This window comes from Pinus tabuliformis, chromosome Q, assembly GCF_031772625.1.
Source record: "Pinus tabuliformis cultivar Carrire ecotype Pingquan chromosome Q, CPIR1, whole genome shotgun sequence".
NCBI lineage: Eukaryota > Viridiplantae > Streptophyta > Pinopsida > Pinales > Pinaceae > Pinus > Pinus tabuliformis.
The window spans coordinates 1177964642-1177984713 of NC_142296.1; the positions used below are offsets into that span (position 1 = coordinate 1177964642).

At 33.5% G+C, this 20072-nt stretch overlaps 1 pseudogene; it reads left to right on the forward strand.

The window, feature by feature from the left end:
• LOC149223893 (transcription elongation factor TFIIS pseudogene) overlaps nucleotides 1–18173 on the forward strand; it is a 75276-nt pseudogene extending 57103 nt beyond the window's left edge.
• The last annotated feature ends 1899 nt before the right edge of the window (nucleotides 18174–20072 follow it).

A 20072-nucleotide genomic window follows, 5' to 3' on the forward strand; every position in this document is an offset into this window, starting at 1 on the left:
TGTGGGTTTTTCATAAACTGAGCAATAAGGTCAACAACAAAGGAAATTTCAAGACGAGTATGGGTCAGATATAAAAGTTTTCCTACAAGTTGATGGTATAAGGTAGTATCAACTTCAGGGGAAGTACAAGTGACTGAAAGTTTTGCTCCAGAATGAAAGGGAGAAGGGGCTGGCTTAGAGTCTTCCATGTGAAATTTCCATAGAATATCACAGGCATACTTGGACTGGGAAAGGGAAATACCTTCCTTGGATTGCAAGACTTGAAGACCAATAAAATAATGCAAGTGTCCTAAGTATATCATTTCAAACTTCTTTTTAAGGCTGGACTTCACATGGTTTATAAGGCTGGGATCACTACTAGTAAGGATAAGATCTTCAACATAAAGAACAAGAATGATAAGAGACTTGCCCACTTTCTTGGTGTAGACAATATTGTCAGAATGACACCTATAAAAGCCAGTTTCTAAAAGAAAGCTATCCATTTTCGCATACTAAGCCGAAGGGGCTTGCTTGAGACCATAAAGGGATTTCTTAAGCTGACATACAAGGCTGGAGTCTGCTTGTATAAAGAAAGTAGATTGTTCCATATATATTTCTTCAAGCAAGTCCCCATGCAAGAAGGCAAATTTAACATCCATCTGATGGACTTCCCATTTGAAAGAGGTAGCAAGGGAAAGAACAAGGCAAATAGAGTTCATTTTGGAAACAGGGGAGAAGGTTTCAGTATAGTCAATGTCTTTAACTTGTGAAAAACCCTTAGCAACAAGACGAGATTTATTTTTATCAACTTTTCCATCTGGTCCATACTTGGTTTTGTAAACCCATTTGTATCTAACAAGTTTTTGTCCCTTTGGAAGAGGAAGAAGATCCCATGTATCATTTACAAATAATGAATGATATTCTTCATTCATAGCTATGTCCCAATCTAGATGGCCTGAAGCTTCTGCAAAGGTGTGAGGATCATAATTCGCTGAAGCTTGAGCTAGTAAAGAAGAGGCTCTATCGAACCGAGAACGTGTACATCGTTGAGTTGTAGGATCACCGGCAAGAGCACTTGTTGCATCCCGAGTAGCACGGACCCATTTTGGAAGGTAAGGAGTTGAAGGAGGATCCTGAGAAGGTGGGGGAGGACTTGCATCCTCGCTATCATCATTTGAAGCAGAAATATTTTCAGAAGTAGAAGGGATAGAGAGAGGTGGCACATTTGCTGAACTAGGCTCGTAGGCTGACTTTTCAACAAACTTTATGTCTCTTCTAATGATAACATTTTTGGACTTATGTGGAATAAGTCTATATCCTTTGACATCTTCAGAATATCCAAAAAAAATATTTTTTTCACTCTTAGGTTCTAAAGTTTTATGTTTCTCATTTGGAATATGGGCCCATGCTTCACTTCCAAACACACGAAAGTGACTTACATCTGGTTTAATTGAGCTCCTTGCTTCTTCTAGAGTGATATTATTTAAGACCTTAGTAGGAGTGTGATTTAGTATGTAATTTTCACAGTTAATTGATTCTGCCCAAAAATTAAGACTAAGTCCTTTAGATTGAAGCATACAATTATCCATTTCCTTTAAGGTGGGATTGTTCCTTTTAGCTACACCATTTTGTTATGGAGTATATGGATCAATATGTTGCGTTTGAATTCCATTCTCAGTGCAAAATTTGATGAATTTGTTGTTAACATATTCTCCGCCATTATTAGATCTTAGCTTAAGAATTTTATGTCTAGATTGTTTTTCAACAAAGGCCTTAAAGGCTAAGAACATGTTAAATACTTCACTCTTGAGTTTTAAGAAATATACCCAAGTGTGTTTGGAGAAATCTCAATGAAAGTTAAGAAATACTTGTAGCCAGAGAATGAAACAACTGGAAGTGGACCACATAAATCACTATGCACAAGCTGTAAAGGGGCTAAGGCATGCCAAGAGGCACACTTTTCAAAACTATCCCGATGATGTTTTCTGAGTACACATTTGGAACAAACACCATCTATGCAAGATACCATTGGAAGACCTGTCACCATACTTTATTTACATAAATTCTGAAGGGAGCGATAGTTTAAGTGACCAAATCGCTCATGCCAAAGTTTGCTCACTTCATCATTATGAGCAACAAATACCGAGAGAAGATTTGATGACCCAAAGTTTATAAACTTATACAACCTTATAGAATCATCAACAATGCAAGTAGCTAAAATCTGTGTACGATCTCTTAGGTCCTTAATTACAACATCATGAGGTGAAAAATCAATGATTTTATCTTCACCTGAATGAGTTATCTGATATACAGATAGAAGGTTGCAGGATAAGGTTGGAACACATAATACATCATTAAATTGACCATTGTCTAGATGAACAGTTCGTGTCCCTACAACACTAAGAGATCTATCATCACCAACATATATATTTTTGGTGTTACAATCATTTAAAGAAGAAAACATTGCTTTGTTTTTGGCCATGTGATAAGAAGCTCCAAAATCAATGAGCCACCCATGAGAATGAGAAGAAGAAGATACATTTAGTGCATAACCAGATTGAGATGCTTGACAACCACATGCACAAAGTGTTATTCTTGAAGATGAAGTTGAATTTGAAGAGTGCTCCAAATGGATGTTATGCTTCTTCATTGCTACATCCAAGGCTTCCATCTTCTTAAAACATTTGGATTCTAAGTGGCCATCTCGATTACAAAACTGGCAATGTATATTAGTATTCTTCCCTTTGTTTTTATTTGCGTTATCATTTTTTTGAAATTATTTTTCATTTTGAGACTGAAATTGCTTATGAGTAGAAAATGACTAATTAATTACTAAAAAACAGCTAAAATTTTCATATAAACGACTATTTTTCGGTCGGTGACCAATAGTAGCTAATTTACAGAATCTTATAACGTGACCAACTTTTAGTCATTTTTAGCTTAGTCATTAATTGGTTGTCTCAATTTTATTGTCTAGTAGTATATTTAATCATTAATTTAGTCATTAATTTGGTCATTAATTGTCACAATTAATGACTAAATATACAACAAATATATTACTAAAAGATCACCCGAGAAAACCAATTAATGACCAAAATGTTGGTCGTGTTATAAGATACTGTAAATTAGATACTAATAGTCATATATATGCAAATTTTAGTCATCGTTTGAAACCAATTAATGAACAAAGATATATGACTTAATTTTAGTGGTGTTATAAGATACTCTAAATTAGCTACTAATAGTCATATATATGAAAAATTTAGTCATCATTTGTAATCACAAATTTATCATTTGCATTAGTCATTTATATTTTTTTGTAGTATCATATTCATTATATAAATTACTACTTTAGTAGTTTATATTCATTTCATTTATTTTCATTAACAATCGTTATAAGCAACTAATTTAGTTGTATATTCATTCTATGTGTTCATCATTAATAAACATAAACTACTAATTTAGTAGTTTTAGATTGATTTTATGTTTCCATTATTAATCCACATAAATGAATTAGTATGATTTTGTAACTAAATTAAAAAAATTGGCATATGTACATGTTCATATAATGTGAAAACACAAAGTTACATATGTTAATTACAATACTAAGTAATATCAAGTGCAACTATAAATAATTCCAACCACATAAATTATATTATATAAAATGTCAATATTACAATATGAGTTTCCAACTTAATATTGGTTGGAGTACAATTTACACATCAAAATATTGTTTCATCACTTCAAAACATTATCATTGTGTTGCCAAGGCATTGTAGGTAAATTCACCAACTCTGAAGATTTGACCATTAGTATTTATGTGTCTTATGCAGGATATTGGATCTATGGGTACCACTAGACCAATGCTCTTCTCTTTCTCTTTAATTTGCATTTTTTCGCTCTAGTGTTATTGTTCTCCTCTTTCTTCAATTCCTGCTTCTTACCATCAATACTGAGTTCCTTTCCTAGAAAAAGAAATACATTGCAAAGTATAAGACATAAAATTCGATGAACACTGGAATATAAACTAAAGTAGACTATAAAATATTTATACGATATATACCTCAACATTAACAATATTTTTAATGTCATTTTTCCCCATAAAAGCAAGAAACTCAAACAAGTTTTCTTTAGTTGGGCAATAGTGGCCACTATGTGGCAAAATGACCTATATAAACAAAGAAAATAAAACGTCACCATAAAATCAATTTTGTACCTACTATGTTATCAATGTACAAAATTTGTTCATGAAATGTTATCTTCAACTAAATTAATAAAGGAAAATAGATGCACACATTTCTATCCCAATATTTTGAATTCCCATGTTTATGGTACACTGGAATTTTTATTTTATCCAACATAATCAAACACATCGGAGCTATAAATTTCTATTAAGAATGTTTCATGCTTCACTTTTGTAGTTGTATCGTTTCCTCTAGTTATCTTTAAGAGGGAGTGACACTTCAACAATAAAACTGGCCAGTGGAAATGTAATGGGTGGAGCGAAGTATTTCTGACACAAGATTACAACAATAAACTAGAAAATAATAAGAAAAAACTTTGTAAATTGTGATACTAACCTAAAATATAGCTTCAACATAGTAATCTTCAATTGTTAGTGTACCATTCCGAGAGAAAAGAAATCCAATTCCGAGAAGCCAACAAATTATGTATGCCCATTGTTTTCCCTGTAATTAATTGAGCAAGATTAGCACATGCAATTTCCATTTAGAATCTCTGAAATGATTCTATAAATATTCAAAGCAAACTTAATGTTACTGATTCATTTTTATCTAATGCACAAAAAATTGAATATGCTAACATGTTTTTGAGTTGTAGAGTTATGTAATTCATTGTGTCCAAAATCATTGTTTATTGTCATGACGGTTTTTTTTTAATGATCATGCAATGGGTCTATATAATATTTGATCAAAAAACATATTTTTCAAAATATATTCCATTTTTCTAATTCAAAGCTAAATTTCTTTCTAGTTTATGGTGTTCAAACAAACCAAAATATTTCTCCTTTAACAAGTAACTGTTGTAATATATTACTAAATGAGAAGCTATGCAATGAAGTTATTAGTGGTGGAATACTAATAAATCAAAAATACATGCAAGAAATTACACCACTGTGTCCTAGGCATGCCAAGTCTTTATCCTCTTGGTTCGAAATATTAATTTGTGAAAACAACATATTTGACAAAGAACTTTTTTGAAACTAACCAATCCCAGTGTATCCAACAACAACGATATTTCAATTGGCATGCCCTCAAAATGTGTGGAAGTATCAAAAATGTGTCCTGCACTTCTGTATACACACTCCTCTTTCTTAGTGTCTTCATAAGAAGCCCTCAAGTTTGATACTCTTACAAGTACTACCACAAATTTCTAGCTCTAAAGGCACACAAATTTCAAATAGATGAATGTATTGTGTCTTGGTTCTAAATGATAGACATAGTGATGGAAGCATCATGGAAAAATGGATGCAATTTGTGGTCATCAATTGGAAAATGAATTAATTACTCTCAATCCTTGAAATTTTGATACTATTTAAGATTTCATTTCCAAGTGATATCTCTCTGGCCTCAATAAAAAGATTGTAAAATTGAGAAAAGTGATGAACAACTCATTTTTGGCAGTTCTCTCTAAGTTAGGCAAGTTTTATTCATTGTTTGTTTCCACATTTATACTGAAATCAAGATGCCTTGGGCCAAACTTTTTTGAGTCTGTCTGCTTTTGATGCTTTTATTGAACAACTACTTGAAAGTAGGATAAACTCGTCGAAATGGGTTCTCTTGGCTGTGGAATTTCTATAGCTATCTCACCTTAAAATTCAAGGATACAACATAAAAAGGCATCTAAGGGAAACAAATTCAAAGTACAAAAGAGTGTTAACTTTTCAAATCCCTCACTGAAACAATATTTTAAAGGAAAGAATAGACCTCTTAAATGTGATTTTTATGGAAAGGTAATTCAAAATCTTGTTTGTAGAAATTGGTTGCCTTCGCTTCATAAATGAAGAAACACAATTTAATTGTCAATATATCTTCTTTTGGAAATCATACAAGAAATGCTAAACCGATCTCTGCTATTGCAAGCTTCTTCTTACCTAAATGGATAATTGATTATGGGGCAACACATCACATGGCTACACCTAAGAAATTGTTTCCTTCCATTAATTCATGCAATACAAAGCATATCTTTCTGGGAAACTCTTCACCTGTACCTATTCAAGGGAAATATTCCATTGAGATGATAGATGACATGATCAACAATGTTCTATATGTTTCTAATCTTTCAACTAATTTTCTCTCAATTTATCATATTACAAATTTTGTTTCAAGGAAAACAATCTTGTTTGCTTTTTATTTTTGTTTCATGAAATTGAGGACCCTTCACAAATTGTTGCCATAGGAAAGTGGATCATCACGCACACTTGAACTTACTTTTTCATTTTTTAGTGGAGCCTCCTATCAATGTATTACTTGGTCACTCAAATGAGTTAACTAAATTATGAAATGAGATATGGTCACTTAAACTCTTCCTATGATTATAAACTAAGTAAAATTTGGTCACTAATCTTATGTTTATTTCTCCTTTTGATGGTGTTTGTACTGGGTGTATTCTTGGCAAGCATCCTCAAGGTCATTTTGCTAAGGGAAAATCTTGGAGAGCTTATAAAGGTCTTCAACTTGTTCACAATATTGTTGCAGGTCTTATTCCTACCTTGTCATTTCAAAGGGCCCGTTATCTGCTTACATCCATTGGTGACAACCCCAAACAAACTTGGGTCTACATTTTAAAGAAAAAAAGTGAGGCTTTTGACACTTTTCTTGAAGAAATATGGAAATGTTTATCAAATGTTTGTAGAGAGTTAGAGACGTAATGGTATTGAATATGTCAACATAAAATTTGAAGACTACTCTGTACTGATTGTATTCAGTTGCAACATATGGTGCTCTATTGTCCACAAAAAAATGATCCTCCCTCTCTTTTCAACTGTTATAAGCATTTTGTACATGGGTACCTATCATGGTCATGTAGTCGGGACGCATTTTTGGAATTTAGCCTCCTTTTTAATACTCACCTAAGTTTCACTTAAGGGGTTTGTTGGTGTACAAAAAATTGTAAGTTAACTTGGGTAAATCATTAAATACTTGTATACTTGCAAACTATCCTTCTTAAATGTTGGATTCCTCCAAGGTTGCTATAAATAGAGGGATTCCCCTTGTGTCTCAGCAACATATCTAATAGATGCATTAATTCTCTTGTTCCTTCTATTGGCTTTGCTTCTATGTTAATCTTTTTCTATTCTGTTGTCTGTATGGAGTTTGGCCATGTTATGATCTTGTTGTATCTAGTTTGATTCCACATTAGTTGAGGCTACTGCACTTTTAGGTTTTTAGATTTCTCTATTTTTCTAACATTACTTTTTGCATACATTCTAGAAATATATGGGGTAGGTTAGCAGGTGCTAACCTGAGCCCTCTAAGACAATTCAAAATTCCTCTTATATTTGGTCTGAAGTCGTTCCATTTTTCAAACTCTTTGTTAGGCTTTCCACTGTAGGTTCACCAACCGATACATGAATTTGATGGCAAATTACAGAGAATATTGATGATGAAGTGGGTGTTATACAAGGAAAAAATGGAAAGAATCTGATCTTCAGTTTTTGGTACTTCCACTCTACCTGCATTGGCAGCAGCAATGGTTATCATCAACTTTATTTACTTGTTACTTGAATTGGTTATATTTTAGGTGTTGCATCCATCTTCCTCTTTTCTAGCTTTCAATCCACATTCATATTTTATTCTCTTCGAATTTATGAGCTTTAGACTCATGCCTTTGAATCTTGAGACCCTGAATACGTAGTTCAATATTTGAGTTTTTGTTTGTAGTCAAAACTTATAGGTTTTCTTAAAACTCATGCTCCTGATGTTTGCATCTGAAATTCAATATTTAAGCACATAAACCTTGTCTTTTAGATCTAAGAATTTCTCAGGTAGAATTACCAAATGGGTTCTCTCCTATTTTGCAACCATTACTCTCAGGGAAGTATTTGAGTGATGGAAATGAATGAGAAAGGGACCTCTCTCTAACCACAAGCCAATTTTTTTAAATTTCAATGCTTTCAAAGCCTTGCCATATCAGCTTATAAAGAGGGGATTCATATCAGACTGTCTTTACTTTCAATGAATTTGAAGCTAGATTAGCCCCCTTATTTGCAAAAATGTCAGTCACCTTAAACAAATGCCTGGTGGGTGAGAATACAATCCTATCAAAACAATTGTTTTCCCATCAAGTAATTCCTTTAGTTTCCTAATGTTTATGGACTATGTGCTACTACTAACAACATTGTCTATGAGCCCAGGGTGAGCCTGTAATTCCCATAGAATTTTTCCATGACTAAGTCTAGAGTGTTTTTTGTTTTTTTGTTTTCTTGTTTAATTAATTTCTAGAGATAACGTTTTCATTGTGTTATTAGTTTTTATTAAAAGTTCTGTAATTTTGAGGTGATAATAAGGACTCTCTGGCTCTGTTCTTCCAGGGTTAGTTCTAGCCACTCAATATTCATCATGTCTCATTACAACATTTTTAACAATCATTTTTGTATGATTTAATATTTTTGTTATTAGATTCCCCATGACAACGATATCATCTTGTGCAGGTAGTGGGTGTATTATAGAGGTTGTTATCAATAAAGTTGTAACATGTAAGTTATAAACAGAGTTGGATGTGTAAGCTTTAGATTGCTTGTTCGTACCCTTATGCAAACGTGTGCTTTGACTGCTGCTTTTTGTGGTGTACAAGTCAAGAATATGCTTTTAGAAAAGTATTATGTTGGAACACGTTTTTATTGATTTGAATTGTAAATTTAACTTGTGCTACATGACATTTTCTTTCAGTATTTTTCTTACACTTAAATACGTTTATGTTATGAAATAAATTGAAGAATGTAAGTCCAGATTTACTTCTTGAAGATGGTTTTTTTGCACATGCCTATCTAGATGGTTGTTGTGAACTATAATTGTAAAGCTTCTTTTACTCTGGGTACTTCATTAGGATTTGTAGCATGGATAACATATCTGAAAGAAAAAGTATTTGTATCATTTGTATAATTTTAGTTTTTCCTTCATTTTCTTTGCTCTTTTCCTTTATCTTTGAATAATGCTCTTAAAAATTTACCTCTATCTTGAAAGCTTAGTCTCCTTCTCTTTTGAAGTCCACTAGTTTTGTTATTGCCTCTCTCTAAGTTTAATGGGACTTTTAAAGGTGTTGAGTCTTGAAAATGTCATTCGTTTCCATTACATTTTTACTATTATGTCCATTATATCACCTCCATTTCACTACTATGTCACCACATTCATCTCACTTTTATTATCATTGGGCCACATTTATGTTTTTCCAATCTTTATTAATTTTAAGCCTTTTAAGTGAATTTGTGGTTAAAATTTAGAAAATAATGTGCATATGCTTATACCTAACAAATGGGTTGAGATTGTTGACATGTGTAGGTTGAAAGGAGGCTTCTAGAAGAGCCTTCTGTGGCACTCTAAGGCCAAATTCGAATTTGAGTGGAAAGAATCATGGGATCATGAGGTTATGTATCACATCTCCTAATTGTATCGTAACTCTAAGAAGACATGTGTCTAATCAGTTCCTATTTTGATTAGGACTCTAGAGGTAGAGGGAGAGATTCATGGACTCTCATTAATGAGATGGCTTCTCATCTTTTTGTATAAATAGGAGATCTCTCTCCTTCATTTGTTAGTCTTTGAGTTCTTAAGCTTATTAGTCTTTTAGGTTGTGAGTTCTTTAGCTTGGAGTTCGTAGTTCTTCCTTGATGGCTTTTGAAAGCTTTGGAGAACTTTGTTGTACTTTGTAATTTTGAAGAATTTGAATAAAGCTTTGATGTTCTCAACATGGAAGGAGATGTGAAGTAGATGTCATGGAGCATATTAGAATGTAAGGTAGAGTAGATTTCATTTTATAAATTTTGCTTTGATTTCATTATGTCATTTGATTGCTTTCAAGTTTGATAGATTAGATTTTTCATTCACGCAATTTAAATTCATGCAAGTGTGTTCAACCGGTTGATTTTAGATTAGTAATGCACATAGCTTTTTAATGACTAATGACATGATGGAATGATATTGTCCTTTTGCTGATTTATTTTCTTAGTTCTAATTCTAGCACTGTTTATTTCTTTCAGTTTTGTTTTGTTCATTTACTTTTCTACAAGATAGATATTATACTACTCATGTCATTTTCAGTTACCTCCTATAGCCAGAGCGACTCAAATGGTGAAGGATTGAAGTATGAATGCGTAGTTTGATATTATTTTATTTTTCTGCAAGTTAGTTATTGAATTTCTCATGTCATTTTCAGTTACTTCCTATAGCCAGAGCGAGTCGAATGGTGAGGGATTGAAGTATGAATGCGTAGTTTGATCTTAGTTTCATTTTATGCAATTTAGCTATCAGATTACTCAATTTGTTTATGATTACCTCCTATAGCCAGAGCGAGTCGAATGATGAGGGGTCAGAATATGGGTTGATGTAATATGATTTAGTTTACTTTGCTTACAGTTTTTGAATTGCTTTAAGTTCAGTTTTCTTTTTATACAACAGCAAGGATATTGGGTTTCATAGTCACTAGCTCATTGTTTGGTTTTTGCATTCTATTTTGATTGAAGTAGCTACATATTTACACTTTTGTTTAAGTACTAATTCCATCAATAACATGTTTTAAGATCTTTTGAAGTGCTAAGTTTTGGAAGTTACCATTAGGGACATAGGCCTTGTCTTGGAATCTCTATCCATACTTGTTCTTTAAAAGTATTCTTAAGACCTTAGAATATGATTTCCATTTGCATTAGACACTTTAGGAAACCAACAAGAACAAAACCCCAAAAACAACATAAAGTATAAAACAACGAAGTAAGAAAAAGGTTAACTAAGCACATATGGTGCACCACACTTCATCAGTTTACGATACCCGGATTGATAATTTATGTAGAGCAATTTAAGACGTTAAATTGACTAGACATTTTGGCGCCATTGCCGGGGAAGTGTAATTAGGAGACCTTATTTCTTACATCTGAATAATAATAATAATAATTCTTGAGTATGCTCTCCTCCTGCACTTTGTGTGATCTAGAGGATCGAAAAAAGGATTGTTAAGTAGAAAAAAAATATATAATAATTCTTGAGTATGCTCTCCTCCTGCACTTTCTGTGATCTGGAGGATTAGAAAAAGAATTTTTATGTTAAAAAAAAAAGAGACAAAATAAACTTCATCATTTCATTTGATTCAAAAAAAAAAAAAAAAAAAAAAAAAAAAAAATGGAACTCAACTTCTTTGATAGGTTCAAATTGTCCAAAATTGTCTGGTTATGGTTTGTAGTGGTCTTCAAAACACGGTATCCTGTTTTAATAAGGTTTTGCAACTTAGCTGCGGAAAGTGCCCTGATTCCGCAGCTAGTTGAGAATTCTGTAGTTGTTTCAAGGTCTAGCAAGTTACAAGCGTCCAATAAAAAAACCGACCACATGGGCATCTCCAGAATTATCCCGATATGGATCCTATCCTAGTCACCCAGCTCAGATCGATGAAAAAACAGCCTAAGACCTCAGTCAAAGTCCTGTTTTTAGTATGTTTTTCTTGAAGTCTTTGTTGTATAAAATTGAAAATCATTAATCCTTATTATAAAAATTTAAAATTTCAGAGAAAAAAAAGAAAAAGAAAAATAATCTATGGCTTTCTTGAATCCTAGCTTTCACTATGGCTTCAACAAGAAAATCTACCTCCCTGTTCAAGCTTTGGCCTGAAACAATCTCTGCATTTCTTGAAGTAAAGCATCAAAATCTCCAGACCTTGATCTCTCGAGCCGAGCCAGCTAGAAAGAACTGCACGCGAGTCTGATGCTTAACACATGCAAATCAAACCTGACTGACTTTGATTTCACTTGAACTCGTAGTTGAATGAAAAAAATCGATCTGGTTCTAGAGAGGACAGAGAAGGAAAAACTCTCCACGGCTGCATTGAAAATTTTTTGGATTGAAGCAAGGACTTTTTAACATGTATGGTAAATGCAGAGAATGCACAAAGTCGTATCATCCAACCACTAATTCAAAAATTTTACAGGCCGAATGCAGAACAGTAAAACTCAGAAAAACGTAAACAGCTGAAAAAACGTCAAATTTCAAATGCACGATTTGGCCAAACAGAGACGAATTTGAAGAAAAGAAAACATGGGTTTTTTCACCAGCTGGGTCAATTAGATAACCCAAAAACCGTTTTAGGAGATTCGTGGTGGTCTGGGAGAAATCCTCGGTTCTTTGGAGCCCATTTTTGCAGGCCGCGGGGAAAAAAACGAGATTTGAATCAATTAACTGATAGTTGATTTAATTGCTTTCGATTTGGAATAATGGCGTGCTGATGATTAACCGTTTGTTGATTTTTGCCACCACGTCTTCTTCCCTTATGCCACCCATTTTCAATTCATTAACGCTTGTTAACAACAGTTCCGATTTAAGACGACTCTCCATTATGTGACTTATCCTAATTGAACACGACTCTCTGTCATTAGAACCCATGAAATTGTTGCCACTTGTCTGCGCTTGTTCCGCTACTTCCTGTTTAACAATAAGAGGATCAAACACGGCACTAGAATTATATGAAAATGATTATAGCTTGTCGATGTTTATTCCTTTGGCATATGTTTATTCCTTGGTTATTCGGGGGATTCCTTACAAGGCGTGTGGTAGCATTGTTCAAATTTATAAAAAGGTGAGTTCTGCTCTAAGGCTTGCGGCAGTGGAAAAGGTTACCAATCAAGAAATAAGGCAAGTTATTGAAAATATATGACAGTGGCATCAACAAGGCCTTCTGCTGCAGCACGTCTGAATGACCCATTTCTCAGAGATGTAGAGTCGAGTAGGTAGTGCACATGCACGTTAAACTTCCCAATTATTTTGAGATTGACTTGGGTGTTTCTGTTATAGCATGCATAAGAATTGTTGGTGACAAATACTAATAAAAAAAATATGAGCAGCACAAGAGTTGGTACTCTGATCTATTTCCATCTTTAAAACTGTTTTGCTTCATATTTCAAAGTTTTTATTTTTCAGGCAAACAGTAACTATATATATATATATATATAATGATGGGGCTCATTAGGAGAGATAAATCAGTTGAACTTTCTTTAGCTAGGTAAAAGGGGCAGTTAGGGATATGCATCCGATGGTTGACTGTTTTAGCCACTTTCCGTAGCTGTTTCAGCCACTTTCCGCAGCTCGTTCAACTTTCCACAGCTATTTTGTTAAACTCTAGGTTGCAGGTGTCATCAAGCAAAACAAGCCACATGGGTAGCTGGGGGAATGTCATTACATGGATGGTGTCCTATTCATTTGATCCAATTCAATGAAAAAGACTCCAGTCAAAGGGAAGTCAAGTTGAATATTATCACTAAGTCACCACATTGAGTTGCCACACTGAGTCACTGCATGTCAAGAAAAAAATAATAATTTTGAATCAATGAAATGAATAAGTTATTTGCTCACTTTTCTGAAGGTATTGATTAATTTTGGACTGATGATGAAAGATGAATGGCTAACTTTGTATCCAAGATTTTTAGCTATAGAGCCGTGCACATTCCGTAGCTAAAGTCTAATTCTGCAGCCAGAAAAAACTCATTGTTCAAATCGGCCTATCTTTCTCATACAAAATCAGATTTTGATGGTTTAAGTATCGTTGGAAAGATCTCAACAAGATCTACACAATGAGAAATATATCATTATAGTTTGAAATGGAAAATAATGAAATAAATTGCTGAAAAGAAGCAACATTCAACTTGGGCACCAATTCCAAAGCAGGTATAAATTCTTTTGATTTTTCCTTTGAGAACTTGTTTCATTAATACAAATTCTTAGTTTTGTGTGTAAATATCATAACTAGAGAGATTGATCAACTCTCTCCTTTGATAATCTTACATTCCATTGCAGAAGAAGTATTAGTTTTTTTTGCAGGTTCCAGGAGGAAGGACAAATGACTACAAGAGAATGATGTCTCTCTAAGAGACCAATTTGTTTCATAAGAGGATGATCAGCAACGAAGAGGAAATATGCTTATGCAAAATCAGATCCAAACACTTGAAAAAACTTTCAGATACTATTCTCTCCATCACATCCATACTTCATAATAAACCATTCACCTCATTTCACTCCATAGTTTCCATTTACATTCACATACACTTTCCATCTCTTTTTGTCCATTCATAACCCACAAATAAAAGCAAGACGCTCATTCACATGCTTATTGCCCATTGCCATTTCTACTCTCCATTTCCATTTTCCATTTTCATCTTCCATTCCTTGTAATTTTCATTCCGCAAATAAGCCCTGCTTCAATGCAAATTATTGAGTCCATAGTCCTTTGAGTCTAAGTTCTTTGTAAAAACACCTTGAGGCTTGCATGCCTTAATGGCAAGTCCTCATACTGACAAACAATGGGAATACATTAATGTCCCTTGTTCGTCAGATCTTCTAGGTGACACGACTTCAGCAAATTCATTCGTACCTAGCAAGATGTGTTTGGGCATCCTGACTCTCATTGTCATCAATGGTGAGAGTTCTCGTGTTGACTAGTGGCATCCATTAATGGTCACTAAGTCAACAATTTCCTACTATGTTTGACATAAGAACATCTTTTCACATAGTAGGAATTGTGCCAACGAGTTTTGAAGACATGAAGACTATTATTTTCAGCATTTTGGAGCAGATTCAGCAAGTTTTAGTAGAAGCAATAAAAAGTCATCTTATCTCTCTATCCATGACTCCTCTTGTTCAGCCCCTTGAAGAAGAATATGATCAGAAATTTTCAGCCACTACACATACAACTCATCCATTCCAAAGGGTAAATGAAGGTACGTCATTTTCTAACTTTTGACCATAGAATTCCATAAAAAGCTAGAATGATAATTGTTGGAAAAACATTTCTCTTCCTCATTTCATAAAATTGCCAATACTATCAGTTGGGGGGGGGAATACATTCATCTTCATATTTTGCCATGTCCATATCATATTCAGGAGCTCACATACTTCCAACATATATTAATTATTACATTGTTATTATGAGCATACAATGGCTTTTCAAAAAAAGTGCTTAAAGGATAAATTGGATACAAACAAAATCATGGTTGTTACACAAGAACCAACTATCATGCAATCCAATAAAGATATACTTTGCAACAATAATCAAAATATCATTATGCAATGTTCAAAGATCAAAATAGAAGGCAACAACAAAAAAAATGGTTGTAACACAAGAACTAACCATGTTGCAATTCAAGTAAAACACTTTGCAGAAATATGAAGTTATCAAATGATATCATGCAAAGTTAAGCCAAAGCTCAAGGATCAAAAGAGTTAATGTAATATATATTGCATGAGGACATGCAATAGCTTCAGTTGGGGGGTATGTTGAGTCTTGAAAATGTCATTCATTTCCATTACACTTTCACTATTATGTCCATTATATCACCTCCATTTCACCTCCATTTCACTACTATGTCACCACATTCATCTCACTTTCATTATCATTGGGCCACATTTATGTTTTTCCAATCTTTATTAATTTTAAGCCTTTTAAGTGAATTTGTGGTTAAAAATTAGAAAATAATGTGCATATGCTTATACCTAACAAATGGGTTGAGATTGTTGACATGTGTAGGTTGAAAGGAGGCTTCTAGAAGACCCTTATGTGGCAATCGAAGGCCAAATTCGAATTTGAGTGGAAGGAATCATGGGATCATGAGGATATGTATCACATCTCCTAATTGTATTGTAACTCTAAGAAGACATGTGTCTAATCAGTTCCTATTTTGATTAGGACTCTAGAGGTAGAGGGAGAGATTCATGGACTCTCATTAATGAGATGGCTTCTCATCTTTTTGTATAAATAGGAGATCTCTCTCCTTCATTTGTTAGTTTTTGAGTTCTTAAGCTTATTAGTCTTTTAGGTTGTGAGTTCTTTAGCTTGGAGTTTATAGTTCTTCCTTGATGGCTTTTGAAAGCTTTGGAGAACTTTGTTGTACTTTGTAATTTTGAAGAATTTGAATAAAGCATTGATGTTCTCAACATGGAAGGAGATGTGAAGTAGATATCATGGAGCATATTAGAATGTAAGGTAGAGTAGATTTCATTTTATAGATTTTGCTTTGATTTCATTATGTCATTTGATTGCTTTCAATTTTGATAGATTAGATTTTTCATTCATGCAAGTATGTTCAATCGGTTGATTGTGGATTAGTAATGCACATAGCTTTTTAATGACATGATGGAATTATCTTGTCCTTCTACTGATTTATTTTCTTAGTTCTAATTCCAGCACTGTTTATTTCTTTCAGTTTTGTTTTGTTCATTTACTTTTCTGCAAGATAGATATTATACTGCTCATGTCATTTTCAATTACCTCCTATAGCCAGAGTGACTCAAATGGTGAGGGATTGATGTATGAATGCATAGTTTGATATTAGTTTATTTTTCTGCAAGTTAGTTATTGAATTGCTCATGTCATTTTCAGTTACCTCCTATAGCCAGAGCGAGTCAAATGGTGAGGGATTGAAGTATGAATGCGTAGTTTGATCTTAGTTTCATTTTATGCAATTTAGATATCATATTACTCAATTTGTTTATGATTACCTCCTATAGCCAGAGCGAGTTGAATGGTCAGGGGTTAGAATATGGGTTGATGTAATATGATTTAGTTTAATTTACTTATAGTTTTTGAATTGCTTTAAGTTCAGTTTTCTTTTTATACAACAACAAGGATACTGGGTTTCATAGTCACTAGCTCATTGTTTGGTTGTTGCATTCTATTTTGATTGAAATAGCTGCATATTTACACTTTTGTTTAAGTACTAATTCCATCAATAACATGTTTTAAGATCTTTTGAAGTGCTAAGTTTTGGAAGTTACCATTAGGGACATAGGCCTTGTCTTGAAATCTCTATCCATACTTGTCCTTTAAAAGTATTCTTAAGACCTTAGAATAGGATTTCCATTTGCATTAGACACTTTAGGAAACCAACAAGAACAAAACCCCAAAAACAACATAAACTATAAAAAAACGAAGTAAGAAAAATGTTAACTAAGCACATATGATGCACCACACTTCATAAGTTTATGATACCCGGATTAATAATTTATGTAGAGCAATTTAAGACGTTAAATTGACTAGGCAAAAGGTACCTTTTTCTCTGATTTAAAGTAGTCAAGGAAACTGTTTAGTTCATGAGTGTGCAACTTTTTTCATAGCATTGTTTTCTCATGGATGCTAGTAACTTCATTTTGTTATGATACTTTGATTATCAAGTTGGAAAATGCCTCTGACATCTCACAAAGCATCCTCAAGAAAGTATTTGTGTTAGCCATTATCTTACTTGATTCTTGGAAGAAGGTTGTGAAAGAAAAAAATCTCTTTCTAACAATGGAAACAGAGCTACAAAGTCAAAAGATAAGTAGTCCAAGACTATTAAAGTGGAGGTCATTGCTGTTAAGAAAGAGTCTGCAAAGGTTGAGAAGAAACCCAAGGAAGAAGAAGCATCTATCAGAAATAAGAAGATATCATCCTTTGCAAATGGCCCTCCAAAGCTAAAAAGTATGATTAAGTCTAATAACACAATACATTATAGGATCCATGAGCTTCTTCATGAGGATTTTTCCAAAGTAGGTAAAGACGCCGAGGGTGACAACATGGTGAGAGTAAATGCATGTGATCTGGTACAAGTTGTAGTTTTTGTTGAGACACTGATATTTGAAAAGTCAGGGTTGTCTATTGGAGCCCAAATTTTGAAATATAGGTCCATCATGTTCAACCTGAAAGATGCAAACAATTGAGATTTGAGAAGGAGAGTTAATCTTCAGGAAATTAAGCTAGAGAAACTTATTGTCATGACAAAGGAAGAAACGGCTAGTGATCAAAGAAAGATCGAGAACAAACAGATCAAAGACAAGGAAATTTTTGAGTGTGAGCATGGGATAAAGCCTAAAGCTACAACAAACCAATTAAATTGTGGTAAATGTGGCTAACAGAAGTGTACTTACTATTAGTTACAAACAAGAAGTGGAGAGGAACCTATGGCTACATTTGTCACATGTGTAAACTGTAATAACCATTGGAAGTTCTGCTAATTTCACTCGTAGCTTGGTAGGTAGAGAAGCATTAGGTTAGTGAGATCTAGAGATTCATTGCCTGCCCCTTGTTGGTTAGAACTATTAATGGCACCCTTGATTGAAAATTGATATTTTTTACATATTTACTTGACAATACGTATAAATGATTGGTTAGTTTTGTCAAGATCTTTGTAATAACTACGTATCATGGTATAAAGTTAGACAATGGCGTCTTAGGAAAGTAAACGAAATTAATTGTAACATTCTAAGGAAAAGTACCTAATTGTATTTTTTTTATTCATTTTATATGAATGAACTCTGTATTTTATCCATGATGGTAATCAAAATAATCAAAATAATTGATGTGTATGTGTTAGATCCCCTTCTTGACAGTTTAGTGTCATGGAATAAAATACCTGTAAGTGTTTTGAGCCTTAGGTTCAGTTGTTACAATTATCATGGATTTGATATTCACATTTAGTTTGAAATTGAGAACTGCACAATTTTTAGAGATCCCATTAAACATGAGAACATTGAATATCAAAGCTTCTAGGGTGTAGTTTTACTTAATATTAAAATTGAAGATAGACATCAACTAGAGAACTTGAAACAAGAAGTAGTTCATTCATAATTTTTTATGAGGATCAACCTTCACATACAAAAATGAACTCTTAATTAGATTTGTTAGATGATTGACCTGGAGAGTAAGGTGCCTTTATGATTATGTGTAACACAACTAAAACAAAAGATGAAACATAGAGATCCACTTACTCAACAATAATTTGGAGAGAAAAATATTTCAAAGGAATCCTCTTCAAAGATTCTTGAATTCTTGTAGCTTTCTCCTCAAAATGTGTTTCATCGGCACAACAAATCCTCATGTGAAGAATTACCTGTCAATCATTTGGTTGTAAGGTAGAATTATATCTACTCATTAACATTTCTTATTTTGATTGGCTTCAAATTCAGCCCTCTAGCACCATACAAAAGGAAATCATACTAAAATAAAACATTAATGACAGGTAAGGAACACGATCTCAACTACTTTAAGGATGTCCCAAGGGGAAATACATTTTTGAAAGGAATCAACAAGTGCTTTGTAAGCTGAGTTTGCAATTTTTGTAGCAACCAGAGTCCCTACCTGTTCTCTTGGATATGAAAGATCCAAGATACTCCCATACTCCCTCTTGTTTGAGGAACTACATGCTACTGAAGATTTTATGTTCCCATATTCAAACTGAATGAGAAATTTTCAGCAAGCATATCTCACCGTCCCATCATAGAAAATCGTTAGATCAAGTAGAAAGGTCATTATATTCTTAAAAGGTTTTCCTTGTTCTTTCATTCCCATCTTCTGACATAAACTAGCTTCTCTGGAAGAGATAGAATGAATAAATGCCTCGCATTGATTTAATAAAAAAACATAGGATGATTTAACAAGTCCAAAAACTTCAGGCGAATCATATTTCTTGTGTTCCAAAGGATGAGAACCATTGAATGGAAGATGTGAAAAAATATTTTTAAGTCAATCTCTGCGAAACATTTTCCTCCCTGAAAACATATGAAGCCTTAAGAGTTGTTGAACCACTTTCTTCGCAGATCTTGCATTTCCACTGTTAACCATCAGAAAAAAGGAACTTGGAGAAGAATTAGCCTTGGTAACATTTTCCCGCACTCCAAGTAGATGCCTTTCCACTCTGGAAATGATGGAATTATCATATCTTCCTCCCCTCACATCCTTCATAAGCCTAGAAATTTCAGTAAGTTCATTTCCTAGATCTTCCTTAAATATCTTTCTCTGAGAAACATAGTGAGCAAGAACCAAATCATCCAAACCTACACTAAAACAATCTAAATATAAAAAAAAATGTTCAACTAAATTAAAGCACTTCACTGCCACTCGTAGACCTTTACACT